The sequence below is a fragment of the Carcharhinus amblyrhynchos genome, chromosome 6 (assembly GCF_965287045.1).
Source record: "Carcharhinus amblyrhynchos chromosome 6, sCarAmb.v2.hapA, whole genome shotgun sequence".
NCBI lineage: Eukaryota > Metazoa > Chordata > Chondrichthyes > Carcharhiniformes > Carcharhinidae > Carcharhinus > Carcharhinus amblyrhynchos.
The window spans coordinates 8,186,114-8,200,524 of record NC_137329.1 but is presented as its reverse complement, the minus strand read 5'-3'; the positions used below and the strand labels follow the sequence as shown (position 1 = coordinate 8,200,524).

Below are 14,411 nucleotides of genomic sequence, written 5' to 3'. Positions count from 1 at the left end.
AACAGTATGCTTTGCTTGTATAGTGTTCAAGAAAGAATATTTTCACTGTATCCTAATACATGTTACAATAATAAATCAAATCAATATATGTAACATGGTGGCAGCGTGCTGATACCTTTCTAATGAAGGGTTGGTGTATTCATGGGAACCACAACAAGAAAGGGTAAGAAAACTTAGTGCAGTAAGAACCTAAAACCTGCAGAAGAAGGATGCAACCTTGAAAGCAGTAATAATGTCCTTCTGCAATGAGGATCATTGTCCCTAACTCATCCATTTGAAAGTCTAAAGGACCTGGATATGGGCCAAAAGTGGAAGTTATAGAAGCACTTTTTCTGACATTGAGCAAGATAAAGCCTTCATGCTGAAGAGCAAAAACACCAGATTAATTCATTCCTTTATACTACTTGAGACAAGACGTACAAGAGACCTCTGCAGGCTCCAGCACAACTCTCAAAGCCTTCAACACACACGTTAACCAGATATCAAGCCTCATGATAGAAGTTACACACTTCAACTGAAGGTCCCAAAGACTAATTCATGTATTTCTTACTGATCTGTATCGCCTGGCTAGCATTTGCCATGTGGGGCATTTAATGATGATCCTATTTGGATCATTGTTGGGGTCTGTGATGAAAAACTCAGACAAGGGCAACCTCATTCTGGATCCAGCAGTTCAACATGCACGGCAGGTCGAAAATAGATAAATCGGGCTGTTATCTGCTATGACACTGAGGCTCTAAATGACTCTCTTGATCCAAGGGTGACAACTCCACCAGCTTGAAAGCTTGATAAAAGGGTGGGAAACCCCACAGCAGTCATTTTGAAATGTTTATGCTATGGCGCAAAGCAACAACATGGACATCAAGATTGTACAACAGGCGGCACAGAATCTTCCCATGCAGGAAGATGACATTTCAAGCACTTCTGTCAGTCTGATAACTTAAATATTTGCATCTTCTTCCTCGATTAATGAAATGCTTCCATTCAATTAATTGGAAATAATTTCAGAGATGGCATTGTAGGGTTTCTAGACGAAGTGAAGTACCTTCATGAGGATTCCTGGCCAGTTTCAATTCAAGTTAAAAGTTTTGACACCAACTTTAAATTGACACTGGAACTGGCATTAACAAACTAGCTACTCATCTGGTTTGGCTTCATCCAATATCCCTTTATCCATCAGATATTAAATGACAAGGTACTGGAGGCCCAAACATTCCAATAAAAGACAGGCTAATTACCCCTCTTCGTTACAGGAGGCAACAGACCTTTGATGCTCTCTGTTTACAATCAACATAGATCCTCACTGAGTGGAAATGTTGGCTTATCACTGGATGTTCTGAAAATCCAGATGATGATCCTACATTTAGCCAACTCTATGCCTTTCATGGAAGAATTCTGAAGTTTTATGGAAAACCAATGAATTTTCAGCCTACAGCTGATCAGGTTTATTCATTGAGCAGTGATTTCCTTTTCATCACAGAGACACCATGCACTAGACTCCAGGCAGATTGGTAAGGCCACAGTTGGAATACTGTGTACAGTCTGGTCACCCTATTATAGAAAAAACATTATTAAACTAGAAAGAGTGCAGAAAAGATTTACTAGGATGCTACAGGGACTTGACGGTTTGAGTTATAAGGAGAGCTGGATAGACTGGGACCTTTTTCTCTGGAGCATAGAAGGCTGAGGGCAGATCTTACAGAGATCTATAAAATAATGAGGGGCATAGATCAGCTAGATAGTCAATATCTTCCCGAAGGTAGGGGAGTCTAAAACTAGAGGGCATAGATTTAAGGTGAGAGGGGAAAGTGTCCAGGGGGCGATTTTTTCACTCAGAGGATGCTGAGTGTCTGGAGCAAGCTGCCAGAGGTAGTAGTAGAGATAGGCACAATTTTGTCTTTTAAAAAGCATTTAGACCATTACTTGGGTAAGATGGGCATAGAGGGATATGGGCCAAATGTGGCAATTGGGACTAGCTTTGCGGTTTAAACAAAAGGGCGGCGTGGACAAGTTAGGCTGAAGGGCCTGTTTCTATGCTGTAAACCTCTATGACTCAATGAAATATTGAGGTTATGGATCTCATTACAGAGCTAAGCCAGAATGTGCAGATACACAAGGTACTATGGCAGACAATGGCAAGAAAACCTTTTGAATTGACTTATTTCTGAAGAACACAATAAGGAAGAGACCATTGTAGCACCAATTAATTGTTTGGAGGATAAAGCCCTAGGGATCGATTGCCATTCTGATCTACTTTATATGAAATCTTTTTTTTGATCAACTGTGTTAACTGTGGCAGAGCAGCATTCAGATCTTTACCCCATTGAACCTACCAGTGCAACACCTTATGTATTGTTGGTTAACCATGAAGTGTTGTCTCAGGAGAACAATGCGCTTGAGTTCATAAAGAATCACATCTGCCAAGGAGTTGAAGGTGCATGTTTCTATGGGTGAAATTAAAACAATTCCACACTTCAGCCTCAGCTGGAAGTCCTACTAGAACTGTCCTTCAGAGCAAGGTCTGAGGCAGAATCTTCAGTGCTTACAACTTCAGAGTTCAGTTCGGGAATTCATCAACTTAGGAATTCATCCCGTTGTTGAAAATGGCGTTGGCTTACCTTCCTATCCTTAAAAATTCTTCCCAGTGTCCATGGTGAGGCTATCTCACAATGTGCATGAGTCGCAAAAACCCAGCTTGCAGGTGCAGCAGGTGGTCAGGAAGGCGAATGGGATGCTGGCCTTCATCGCGAGGGGGATTGAATATAAAAGCAGGGAGGTCTTGCTGCGGCTGTATAGGGCATTGGTGAGGCCGCAGCTGGAGTACTATGTGCAGTTTTGGGTGCCGTACTTACGCAAGGATATTTTAGCCTTGGAGGGAGTGCAGAGGAGGTTTACTAGGCTGATGCCGGAGTTGAGGGGGTTGAGCTATGAGGAGAGGCTAAATAGATTAGGCTTGTACTCGTTAGAGTTTAGAAGAATGAGGGGAGATCTCATTGAGACGTATAAGATGATGAAGGGGATGGATAGGATAGAGGTGGAGAGACTCTTCCTGCTCAGAAAGGATAGTAGGACTAGGGGGCATAGCCTCAAGATAAAGGGGGGGGCGGTTTAGAACAGAGTTGAGGAGGAACTTCTTCACTCAAAGGGTGGTGAATCTCTGGAATTCTCTGCCCATTGAAGTGGTGGAGGCTGCCTCGCTAAATATTTTTAAAACGCGGGTTGATGGGTTTTTGATGAGAGAGGGGATCAAGGGTTATGGGGAGAGGGCGGGAATGTGGAACTGAGCCACGACGGATCAGCCATGATCTTATTGAATGGCGGGGCAGGCTCAAAGGGCTAGTTGGCCTACTCCTGCTCCTATTTCTTATGTTCTTATGTTACCACTGTCTACAGAAGATGAATGCCTTTTTCGAAAATTTCATCAGGAAATCATCTCTTTGTTTCCTCCAATACCTTCAGGAATTTGTCATCCTTTTGTTCGTCAACCGAATTTGTTGGAATCTTGTGTCCATAGAAGCATAGAATTCCTGCAGTGCAGAAAGAGGCCATTTTGCCGATTTGAGTCTGCACCCACTCTCCAAAAGAGCATCTCACCAAGCCCCCTCTCTGCCGTATCCCCGTGACCCTGTGCATTCACCGTGAATAATCTACTAACCTACGCATCTTTGGACACTGAAGTGCAATTTAGAATGACCAGTCTGTCTAAAGGTCTTCAATACTTTTTTAGTCCTGGATGCAGCTGTTAATATCTGTGAATGTCTTCATTGGAGTTGAACATCTTTCCCCAGAGCGTTTTAAGGAACGGAAGATTCCTGAGAGAGTCCTAATTTCTTCTCTGCTGGTTCAAGAGAATTTAAAATGTTCTTCAGTATCCTCCCTTGGACCAGCCTTCCTCTGAAAAGGGTCGAAAGTCCTTACACTTCAGTCATCCTGAAGTTGACACATCTAATTACCACCAGTCTTGGAAAGTTGCTGTCCCATTTTGCTGATTATGATGTCCTTCTCAGGCCAGAGAAATGCCCGCATGTCTCAGAGACTTCTTCCGAGAGAGCCAAGAATACTAAGTCAATAGAATCTCTCATGACTTGGGCTGGTAGGGGTGGTGAGAGTTTAGTTGAATCTGTAGCAGTAAGAAGCATAATTGCAAAAATGCAACATAAATAATTTAAATATAGTTTTAAAAGATTATCGTAAAGAACTTGGTCAGATATTTGGGACGTGTAGTATAATGGGTTTATAGAATATTTATGGTAATGAAAGATGTAGAGCATGATGTAACAATGACATCAGCAGTCCTGCGCTAGACACTCAAGGATAGAACACTTTGTACCCAAGAGACTGTTCGTATATATGATAAACCCATTTGAAACAAGTAGTAGAATCTGTCTGGATTAGACTGTGGGGTATGGTGTATGTGTAGGGTTATATAATCAAACAATCCATTTCTGGTTCCTTGTTGTCAGTTTTCAGGTACTTAAAATGGCCACTTGAGTGAGAGCTCTCTGCAATTGTGAAATTGTGCTGCCTTTTGTAGAATTGATGGACAAGAAGGTCCAAGAATGGTGGGGCAGTGGTGAATTTGCATTTTTTTTTCATTCTAGATAAGCTCATGTGCAAGTATCACCATGTTTTTTTTTATTTTTATTCCAATTCAATCAAATCAATTCCAATTCAGTCTCAACAAGTTGAGACATTCCCGATCCAAGCTGACAAGTCAGGGCTGTCAACTCCATCTTGGGCTTAATCTACATGATCCAAGCTGATTGGAGTAGGCATAGCTCCTCCTCTAAGGCTTGATCTTATTTGCATCTTAGCCAAGTGGCCGAGATGCTGCATTTAAAAATTGTTTCAAATGAAGTTGAAATGTAACCTAATGACGTCAACCAAGCACAGCATGTCGATGTTACACTTGATCTTAGCCAAAAGGCCGAGAAGCATTAAGCAAGTACAAATTCCTATTTTGAGGAGTTGTATCCAACTACAGCCTCATTTATGCATTTCAGTGAGCAGTCATGTGTCTTTTTTGGGAGGGGGGCAATAACAAGAACAAATGAATATTGAATTATGCTAATTAATGTACGGTTTGGTACAAATTGAGTTATGAAATAATCAACTAAAATTGTCATATAGTTTCTAAGATTTTGTTTGACTAGGGACTTGATACGAGCATCTCATTCACTAAATGCCTGGAGTTAATTATTTCAGAAGACTGAAATATGTTCAGGTTTTGTCCCATAAAATGATTCTGCATAATACGATTTCAAAAATACCACTTTGTTTTTAAGGATGTAAATAATATCAAATAAGGGTATAAAAATGCCAAATCAAGTGAGTTTCAATGTTTAATTTTTTTAGAATTTTAGATAGCCTTTAACTCCAAACAATGTTTTCATTTATTATTGAAAATTATACAATTCTAAACTCACTCTCTTGGCTGTATTTTCATCTTTTTAGTAGGAGTTGGGAAATTTCCCAACTCGTGCACCCACCTCCGGATAAAAATGACTCAAACTGTGCAATTTTTGTTACAGGTGGGAGGTGGGTGCTAGAGTCACCCAAAAATACAGATTGAAGATGGCCAGGGGCTGCCAAATGATGAGGTGGGCTGATTAAAAGGCCTGCATCAGGTCTTTGGGACTTGTTGTGGTGTTAATTATTAGGCCCACTTCCCACGCCTCTTCACTCACCCTAGTGGTCCCCATATCCACCATACTACCTCGTTGTATACACTCTGCACTGAACCAATTAACAATGGCATGTGTGTAAAATCTTAAAACCATCCCGTTCTTAATTTTCTTTCAAAATAAACTGTTGTTACTACAACCCTATAGAAGTGTCAATCAACAAGACATTCAAAGTACCTGTGTTAGAAGCTAAAACTCTTGGTACCATTATGTAAATAAATATTGCATGATTGATGGTTATTTTTAATTAATGATTGAATTTTTTGAGGAGCTAACTAAGTGTGTGGACAAAGGTAGAGCAGTTGATGTCGTATACATGGATTTTAGTAAGGAGTTTGATAAGGTTCCCCATGGTAGGCTCATGAAGAAAATCAGGATGTGTGGGATAGAAGGAAATTTGGTCGATTTGATAAGTAACTAGCTGTCTCATAGAAGACACAGGGTGGTGGTGGAAGGAAAATTTTCTAACTGGAAGCCAGTTACCAGCAGTGTACCACAGGGGTCAGTGCTGGGTCCTCTGCTATTTGTGATTTGTATCAATGACTTGGAAGAGGGGGCTGAAGGGTGGGTTAGTAAATTTGTTGATGACATCAAGATCGGTGGAGTAGTGGATGAGGTGGAGGGCTCTTGCAAGCTGCAAAGAGACATTGATAGGATGCAGAACTGGGCCGAAAAGTGGCAGATGGAGTTTAACCCTGATAAGTGTGAGGTTATCCATTTTGGAAGGACAAACTTGAATGCAGATTACAGGGTCAGTGGCAGGGTTCTAAGGAATGTGGAGGAACAGAGAGATCTTGGGGTTCATGTCCACAGATCTCTGAAGGTTGCCACTCAAGTGGATAGAGCCGTGAAGAAGGCTTATAGTGTGTTAGAATTTATTAACAGGGCATTTGAGTTTAAGAGCCATGAGGTTGTGATGCAACTATACCGGACATTGGTGAGACCACATTTGGAATATTGTGTTCAGTTCTGATCACCTCACTACAAGAAGGATGTGGAAGCATTGGAGAGGGTGCAGAGGAGATTTACCAGGATGCTGCCTGGTTTGGAGGATAGGTCTTATGAGGAAAGGTTGAGAGAGCTGGGGTCTTTCTCTTTGGAGCAGAGGAAGATGAGAGGTGGCTTAATAGAGGTTTACAGGATGATGAGAGGAATTGATAGGGCGGACATGCAGAGACTATTTCCTCGGGTAGATGTAGCTGTTACTAGGGGGCATAACTATAAGGTTCATAGTGGGAGATATCGGGGGGATGTCCGAGGTAGGCTCTTTACTCAGAGAGTGGTTGGGGTGTGGAATAGACTGCCTGCTGTGATAGTGGAGTCGGACACTTTAGGAACTTTCAAGCGGTTATTGGATAGGCACATGGAGCACACCAGAATTATAGGGAGTGGGATAGCTTGATTTTGGGATTGGACATCGCTCAGCACAACATTGAGGGTCGAAGGACCTGTACTATGCTGTAATGTTCTCGGTTCTATTTTTTCAATAATGTTTTTCCTTCTATGCACCTGTTTCAACAAATGAATAGAAATTTGTGCTCTCAAACAGCCTTGGCCATTGGATAAACTGATATCCAATAATACAATTTCATAAAATACATCCCAGTAATTCTGTGCATTTTCCCATTCTATCTTCCATCTAAACAACTGACAAAGTAGAAACAAATGAAACAACAAACACAAGTCCTGCGCCTCTCTCATACAATTGGTCAAGTGGATTCTTGACCTCACATATGCGTTGCTAGACTTAATTCAAATTAGAATTTTCTACAAGTTCTGTTGTATTTCGTGTGTAGTTCTTAAATTAAATAACTACCTGGAGGATAGCTCTTTATGTAACAACTGAAGAGAACGTTTCATATTGTAGTACTTTTTGAACATGCCCCCCCATTAGAAGTGATTTGCAAAACAAGCAAATGCAATGTGAGGATACCTGCCTATTAACCCTACCCTGTCTCCTGCTGCTCATCCAATATCCAACAAATTGCCTTCAATCCCATAAGCTTTTTATCCTTATTGTAATCTCTACCAATTTTTTGATATTAGACTAACTGGTCTATAATTCACTGGTTTCCCTCTGTCACCTTTTAAAGTGGAGTAATGGCAATTTTCCAATCAAAAATAAACGCTTCCTTAATCGGTAAAGATATCATTGCAACACTGAAAGATTGTAGTTAGGGCATCTGCAATGTTCCAGCTACTACTTCGAAACCCTGGCCCTGGAGTTTGTTGTTCTTTAGTGCCATTATTTTTCCATTACTGTAACCTAGGTTAATTTTGTCTCCTTGGAACTAATTCATGAACAACTTTTAACATAAAACAACCCAAACCACCTCACTGGTTTCTACATTTTTGTATCTGTGTGCATAGAAATGAATAATACTGCAGAGAAACCTCAAAATAGTTTGGTGTTAAATTTAAACAAATGAACATTATTTTTTACTTATTTATGAGAAGTGCGAATACTTTTAAGTCTTAAATATAAATACTCATGACTTCTGTTGCAGCATTCAAACAGTACTACCCTAAAAATGTTTGAAATAGTTCTGTGCAATCTCATTGCCATAAGAACTAGAAGCAGTAGTAGGCCATTTGGCCCCTCAAGCCTACTTCGCCATTCAATAAGATCATGGCTGATGTTCTTGTGGACTCAGCTTCACTTACCCGCCCGGTCACCATAATCCTTATTTCCTTTACTGATCAAAAATCTGTTTGTCTTAGCCTTAAAAACACTCAATGAGGTGGCTTCAATTGCTTCACTGGATAGGGAGTTGCACAGATTCACAACCCTCTGGCTGAAGAAGTTCCTCCTCAACTCAGTCATAAATCTGCTCCCCCTTATTTTGAGGCTATGTCCCCTAGTTCTAGTTTCACCCACCAGTGGAAACGACCTCTCTGCTTCTAAGTTTTCAATTCCCTTCATAATATTATACATTTCTATAAGATCCCTTGTCATTCTTCTAAATTCTACTCAGTCTCTCCTCATAAGCCAATCCTTTCAAGCTGGAGTCAACCTCATGAATCTCCTCTGTACCCTCTCTAGTGCCAGCATATCCATTCTCAGGTAAGGAGACCAAAAAGGCAGGAGAATGGGATGAGAAAAGTATCAGCCATGATTGAATGGCAGAGCAGACTCGATGGGCTGAGTAATCTAATTCTGCTTCTATATCTTATGGTCTTTCTACACAATACTTCAGATGTGGCCTCACCAGCACCTTATACAGCCGCAACATAACTTCCTTGTTTTTAAACTCCATCCCTCTAGCAAAGAAGGGCAAAATTCCATTTGTCATCTTAATTATTAATTACCTGCTGCACCTTCAAACTAACCTTTTGTGATTCGTGCACAAGGACACCCAGGTCTCTCTGCACAGCAGCAGGTTGCAATTTTTTATCATTTAAATAATAGTCTATTTTGCTGTTCTTGCTACCAACATGGATGATCTCACATTTATCAACATTGTACTCCATCTGTCAACCCTTGCCCACTCACTTATATCTATATCCCTTTGTGAACATTGTGTCCTCTGCACACTTTGCTCTGCCACTCATCTTAGTGTCATCTCTGAACTTTGACATACTACATGTGGTCCCCAACTCCAAATCATCCATGTAAATTGTAAACAATTGCTGTCTAACACTGATCCCTGAAGCACACCACTAGTCACTGATCGCCAATCAGAAAAACACCTATTTAACCCCAGTCTTTGCTTTCTGTTAGTTAACCAATCCTCTATCCATGCTAATACATTACCTGTAACACTGCACCTTTACCTGATGTCGCAGTCTTTGATGCGCATCTTGTCAAATGCCTTATGGAAATCCAGGTTCCCCATTGTTCACTGCACATGTAATGTTCTCAAAGAATTCCACCAACTTAGTCAAACATGACCTTCCCTTCATGAACCCATGCTGTGTCTCACCAATAGGACAATTCATATGCAGGTGTCTCGCTATTTCTTCCTTGATGATAGATTCAAGCCTTTTCCCTACTGCAGAAGTTAAGCTAACCAGCCTACAGTTACCCGCCTTTTGTCTACCTCCTTTTTTAAACACTGGCATCACATTTGCTATTTTCCAATCTGCAGGAACCACCCCAGAGTCCAGCGAATTTTGTTAAATTACCACTAGTACATTTGCTATTTCTCCTGCCATCTCTTTTAGTACCCTGGGATGCATTCCATCAGGACCAGGAGACTTGTCTGTCTTTAGCCCCATTAGCTTGCCCAATACTGCTTCTTGAGTGATAATGATTGCTTCTGGTGCTCACCTGCCATAGCCTTCTTGTCATCAATTTCTGGCATGTTACTTGTGTCGTCCACTGTCAAGACCAACACAAAATACCTGTTCAATGTCTCAGCCATTTCTTCATTTCCCTTTATTAAATCCTCCTTCTCATCCTCTAAAGGATGGCCTTAGGCCTTAGCCACCCATTTTCGTTTTACTTGTAGAAACCTTTGCTATCTGTTTTTGTATTCTGAGCAAGTTTACTCTCATAATCTATCTTACTTTTCTCTATAGCTTTTTTCATGGCTTTCTGTTGACCTTTACAGATTTCCCAATCCTTTAGTTTCCCACGAAGCTTTGCTATCTTGTATGCATTTTCTTTCAGTTTGATACCCTCATTTCTTTCCTTAGATATCCATGGCTGATTATCCCTTTTATCGTCACAAATTATTTTTTATGGCTGATTTTCAAAAAAAAGTACGGACATTACAAAAACTAAATAATAATGTACAACAGAGTCATCAACCACTTAATTTGGGGAAATTGAACATATTTATAGGTGTCACATGAAGAGCAAGATGAAATCTTAATGGAAGGAAGTACTATGCTGCATAACTTTTATGATCTATGGGCAGTTAATTAAAAATATCAAATTAATTCAAATTCAGTGGGAATCTGGTGTTTGCACAGTTATAATTAGAAAGTCAAATAAAGATGCTGGAGACATTTCAGTGATTTAAATATTCTGACGTACTAAGTCGAATATCTCATGATTCACAAGATTATTTTAATATAGACATTATTTTGCAGCTCGGAAGTAGGATTAAAAGAAAATTAAGAACCAACCTATTTTAAAAGAACATGATAGGGAGTGTGTATTATTAATTAGCTAAAATCATCTCATGAAATTGTCAACAAGAAGCTTCAGACAGTAATTTGAAGAGTAAAATTAGATCATGGACAACTGTAGCAATAGGAAAATGGTAAGAAATTGAACTACAATATTCCACTCCACTGGGGCTAAGAGTTAATCAACATTGACCAAAAACTGAGTGTCCTTCAGTGCTTTTTTTATCACTGGCTTTCAACTATGAGTTAGGAAGAAAATAGACCATTCAACCCTTAAGCCTGCTCTGCCATTTTTTATGATCATGACTGATCTGAATGTTGCCTCAACTTCACTTTCTTGTCGACTGCATATACTCGCCAACTCCTTTATTCGTCAAGAATCTATCCCTTTGCCTTAATAATATTCAATGAACCTGCTTCTACCACTGTCTTGGGAAGAAAATTCAACAAACTCTAATGGATACAGGCCCAACGTGTCCAAGCTTTCCTCATAAGATAACCCTTTCATCTCAGGAAGCCCACACCTTATTTTGTGTAACAACCTCTGAAACAGCACCTTGTCAAATACATTTTGGCAATCCAAGTTCACCATAACAAGTTACCCTTTATCCACGTTGCTTGTTAGTTGAACTTCCCTTTCACAAAATCATGTTGACTCTGCCTGATTACATCGAGATTTTGCTATAACTTCCTTTATAATAAATTTTAGATTATCCCAATGCAAGATGATAGGCTAACTGGCTTGTAGTTTTCTGCTTTTGGTCTCCCACCTTCCATTAATTGAGGAGTTTTGTTCATTGTTTTCCAGTCAGATAGGATCGAGGGTTTTTAGTGCCATATTATGCCTCAGGGAGAGGAGATGGTAGATTGGTGATATTGTCACTGGACTAGTAATCCAAAGGCACAGAGTAATCCTCTCGGGACCTGGGTTCAAATCCCACCAAGGCAGATGGTGAAATTTGAAGTTTTTTAAAAATCTGGAATTAAAAGTCTGATGATGACCATGAAACTATTGCCGTAAAATCAACTATCATAAAAACATTGTTCATCCTCACCTGGTCCAGCCTACATGTAGCTCCAGAGCCACAGAAATGGCCTAGATGAATTTGGTTCGCAGGCAATTATGGATGGCCCAGCCAGTAATGCCCACATCCCAAGAGTAAATTTTTAAAAATGCAACATTGATAGAAAAGTCAACTAGATCCATATATGGGTACAAAAGCTGATACCTGAAATCTGGGGACAAATAGCCAAACCTGAACTAAATATCAGTAAGCAGATTTTGGATGAGCTGATGTTGCTGATGGGTTCGTCTAACAATTTCCTTTTTTCTAGACAGTATATACTTGCCCAAAGTTCCACATTTTTATGTATGTTGACACCTGTAATACCATGTCACACTTCTATGCACATTCTTCACGGAGGAGGACGCGAATAGTTCTTCACGGAGGAGGACGCAAATAGTTTGCCGGGTGTTAACGATGGAAAGATGGTAGGAGTGGAGGGCCTGAATGAGATCATTGTTACTAGAGAGGCAGTGCTCGACAGACTAGAGGGACTGATGGTGGACAAGTCCCCAGGATCGGATGGAATGCATCCAAGGGTTCTGAAGGAAATGGCAGAGGTGATAGTGGATGCCTTGGTGATTATTTTCCAAAGCTCGCTGGATTCCGGGGAAGTGCCGGAAGATTGGAAAACGGCTAATGTTACGCCGCTGTTTAAAAAGGGTAGCAGGCAAAAGGCAGGGAATTATTGGCCGGTTAGTTTAACGTCAGTTGTAGGAAAAATGCTTGAATCCGTAACCAAAGAGGAAATAGCGAAGCATCTTGAGAAGAATTGTTTAATAGAGCAGACACAGCACAAATTCGTTAAGGGGAAGTCATGTCTGACGAATTTATTGGAATTCTATGAGGATGTGTCTAGTGCAGTGGATAGAGGGGAACCGGTGGATGTGGTGTTTCTCGATTTTCAGAAGGCGTTTGATAAGGTGCCGCACAAAAGGTTGTTACAGAAGGTTGGGGGCATGGAGTTGGGGGTAGGGTGTTAGCGTGGATAGGGGATTGGCTGTCAAATAGGAGGCGGAGAGTGGGTGTCAATGGGTGCTATTCGGATTGGCGGTTGGTGACTAGTGGAGTGGATCGGTGCTGGGGCCTCAGCTATTTACCATTTATATAGATGATCTGGAGGAGGGAGCCGAGTGTAAGGTGTCGAAATTTGCTGATGACACAAAGATAAGTGGAACAGCAAATTGTGCGGAGGGTGTGGAAAGTCTGCAGAGGGACCTGGATAGGCTGAGCGAGTGGGCGAGGATCTGGCAGATGGAATACAATGTTGGCAAGTGTGAGGTCATCCACTTTGTTAGGAATAATAGTAGGAAGGACTACTACTTACAGGGCAAAAAGCTGCAGCATGCTACGGTGCAGAGGGACCTGGGGGTCCTTGTGCATGAGTCGCAAAAACCCAGCCTACAGGTGCAGCAGGTGGTCAGGAAGGCAAATGGGATGCTGGCCTTCATAGCGAGGGGGATTGAATACAAAAGTAGGGAGGTCTTGCTGCAACTGTATAGGGCACTGGTGAGGCCACAGCTGGAGTACTGTGTGCAGTTTTGGTCGCTGCGCTTGCGCAAGGATATTTTGGCCTTGGAGGGAGTGCAGAGGAGGCTCACTAGGCTGATACCGGAGTTGAGGGGGTTGAGCTACGAGGAGAGGCTGGATAGACTGGGGGAGTTTAGAAGGATGAGGGGGGATCTTATTGAGACATATAAGATGATGAAAGTGATGGATAGGGTAGAGGTGGAGAGGTTCTTCCCGCTCAGAAAGGACAGCAGGACTAGAGGGCACAGCCTCAAGATTAGGGGGGTGCAGTTTAGAACAGAGTTGAGGAGGAACTTCTTCACTCAAAGGGTGGTGAATCTCTGGAATTCTCTGCCCGTTGAAGTGGTGGAGGCTACCTCGCTAAATATATTTAAGATGTGGGTAGATAGGTTTTTGGTAGGCAAGGGGATTAAGGGTTATGGGGAGAAAGCGGGAAAGTGGAACTGAGCCACTTCAGATCAGCCATGATCTTATTGAATGGTGGGGCAGACTCGAAGGGCTAGATGGCCTACTCCTGCTCCTATTTCTTATGTTCTTATTGTGCATACATCTGGCCCCATATTGTAAAAGTGATAAAAACATTGGCACAAAAGACTCACAAGGATACTGACTAGATCTGGGAGGATATACTTTCAGGAAAAGCAGAAAAGGCTTGGGCTTATATCTCTTGGCATTAGAAGTTTGAGGAGTGGTTCAGACTCTAGGTTGATAGAGGCTTTTAAGATAATGAAAGGGTTTGATAGGGTATAGGTAGAAAAATTGTTTCTACTCCTGGAATAATCCAAACCAATAGGTCCCCAAGGCTCGAATTGAACCTGGGTCCCTAGCAGTCTGAGGCAGCAGTGCTAACCACTCTGCCACCATACCGTCGTCAAGCATGTAATCAAACCAAAGCAGTGGGATCATGCTAGAACTCTATATAATGCTGGCTAGGCCACAATAGGAAGGATGTGATTGCACAGGAGATTTACCAGAGTGCCTCCTGGGCCTGAGAGTCTGAGCAATGAGGAAGGATTGAATAGATTGGGACTGTTTTCCTTGGAGTAGCGAAGGTTGA

The 14,411-nt window shown here is 41.4% G+C and overlaps 1 protein-coding gene and 1 non-coding gene across 3 annotated transcripts in view; one reads left to right on the top strand and one right to left on the bottom strand.

The window, feature by feature from the left end:
* kif18a (kinesin family member 18A) overlaps window positions 1–14,411 on the top strand; it is a 122,821-nt gene that overhangs the window by 45,630 nt on the left and 62,780 nt on the right. The gene's annotated exons all lie outside the window — the stretch shown is intronic.
* On the bottom strand, window positions 4,741–4,939 carry LOC145344679 (U2 spliceosomal RNA). The gene has a single exon (XR_013886962.1). It is a non-coding gene; the product is annotated as a U2 spliceosomal RNA (small nuclear RNA).